Consider the following 2,198-nt stretch of genomic DNA (forward strand, 5'->3'; position numbering starts at 1 on the left):
TGCCCGCGCCCGGCCCGCGCCCGCTAGCGCCCCCGCGCCCCACGCCCCGCCGCGCCTCGGGCTCGCTCGCGGCCGCCGGGGCTCGCCTCCAGCGCCAGCGTGGACCCCCCGGCTTTGTGTCTGTCGGTCTCGGCGTGTTTTGTCCCGGTTCAGGCTCCTCTAAAAAACGGCAGGGAGGAACAGGAGGCGGACACCATCCCCTCGCTCCACCTCCTTGACAGGGGTTTTCCTCCTTCTCCTCTCTCCTCCCTCTCGCTCTCCGCCGGGTCTCCTGGTTTCTCTCGGGTGTCACGTTACTGCCTCTGCCCGGGGAGGGGAGAGTGCGGGGAGAGGGGCGGCGATTATTCGCAACAAGGAAGAAAGTTTCTGGGTGTTTTTTTCTTTCCCCCTTTCTCTCCAGTCTGGCCTCCGTTCCTGCGCCACCAGCGACCTCTTGGGGGCCCCGCAGACTTCCCTCTCGTAAACAGTCACCGGCAGGAAGGAGCACGACTTCTTTTACTCTATTTTTTTTGCATTTCAGAAACTTGATTCTCCTTCTCTATCCCAAGCTGCTTCCAAAAGGCCGATAAAAGGTACTTGGATATAGGTTTCAAGAGTTTGCTGAGATGGTCTAAGAGCAAGCGGTGTACGTGATAATTAAACCAACCGCTCCTCGCCCCGTCTCCCTGGAAGAGAAACAGAAGAGGATGCTTTCTTCTTGCTGGCCCTGGCAGTCCAGCTACGCATCCACGTAGCGACCGGAGAGGCAGGGGGTGGGGGAGGTCCAGAGCGGACTCAAGGAGGTCATTCTGCTAGCAGAAATGAAGGGGAAAGAACCCTTTCATACCCATTTCATCCCTGCCTCCCTTCTTTCCAAGAGAATCTTCTGGACCTAAAAGAGGACCTCCGGGCAGAAAGGCTGCATCGAACAGATCCGCTGGCGGGATGGGTGATGCGCGAAAGAGCTGCTCGCACCAGCACACTCTCAGGAAGAATAATTCATTGGTGTATACACAGGCTGTACCACCTGAGGCTCAAGTGACTTGCCCAAGGTCACGGAGCTACCAGGAGTCGGGTTAGGAGCCACTCAAATCTCTTTGACCCTGAAGCCCACTATACAAACCACTGCACGGTATTATCACCCAGCTCGGGCCCTTTCCCTCATAATTTGCATGGAGATTGGAGAATGAGTTATAATTTATTTTTAGCCCAGGCCACCTTGAGGAAGGAAACCTCAATTTCTGGTGCCTCTCGTCTCTGGCTCCCTACTTGCTCTGTACGTTCTGGTAGCTGACAACAGGATGAAAGGAAGAATGGGGAGTCAGCTACAGCTATGTTTCTGTGCCTGTGCTCCTGAAAACCTTCGTAAAGTTGGGTGTCTGAAGAATTTTCTATGGAAAACTAGGAAATAGGTTCCTGAGATTAAGAACTTACAGTGTAAGAATAATATGGTTTAGCTAAAATCCATGCATGAGCATCTCTGGTTTCTGATTTGAAACCAATGAAGAAGACACATCGATCCTAAGCTGGGGAGAATTATAGATGGGGTGGGTGGTGTCACACATCCACACACACACACTCACACGTGCATGCTCACAAATTCCACTTCCCAATTTTATGTTGCCCTAGCCTACCTTCTCCGGTAGAGGAAGGCTGCTTCCCAAGAGAAGGAAAGTCCCTTTGTTCTGCCCCAGAAAATGCTAAATAGAGTGTTAATGGTTTGTTTCACATTTATTGCGTGGATCTGAAATTTGTTGGATTAATATGCACATTTTAGAAATATGAATGCTCCTGAGAGAATTAAGCCCATCCGTCACTGCCCATTAATGTGAATTACTTTAATCAGCACTGAGTAGCCCGGAATAGGCTCCCAATTAATAATTTTTTTTTTGTATTTTTTTTTTAAAGATTTTATTTTTTCCTTTTTCTCCCCAAAGCCCCCCGTACATAGTTGTTTTGTATATTCTTCGTTGTGGGTCCTTCTAGTTGTGGCATGTGGGACGCTGCCTCAGCGTGGTCTGATGAGCAGTGCCATGTCCGCGCCCAGGATTCGAACCAACGAAACACTGGGCCACCTGCAGCGGAGCGCGCGAACGTAACCACTCGGCCACGGGGCCAGCCCCTCCCAATTAATAATTTTTGAGTTAATGAAGAGCGGCTAGGAGAGGGCGGAGCAAAGCAATTTTCCTAATGTTTCCGAGACCACCTTTGACAAATGG

At 51.1% G+C, this 2,198-nt stretch overlaps 1 long non-coding RNA gene across 1 annotated transcript in view; it reads left to right on the forward strand.

Moving 5' to 3' along the window:
• LOC124243980 (uncharacterized) overlaps positions 1 to 1,707 on the forward strand; it is a 2,492-nt gene extending 785 nt beyond the window's left edge. Inside the window, exon 2 of the long non-coding RNA XR_006889824.1 lies at positions 401 to 1,707. This is a non-coding gene — a long non-coding RNA (uncharacterized LOC124243980). The remainder of the gene's footprint in view (positions 1 to 400) is intronic.
• Positions 1,708 to 2,198: the final 491 nt, after the last annotated feature.

The sequence above is a fragment of the Equus quagga genome, chromosome 8 (assembly GCF_021613505.1).
Source record: "Equus quagga isolate Etosha38 chromosome 8, UCLA_HA_Equagga_1.0, whole genome shotgun sequence".
NCBI lineage: Eukaryota > Metazoa > Chordata > Mammalia > Perissodactyla > Equidae > Equus > Equus quagga.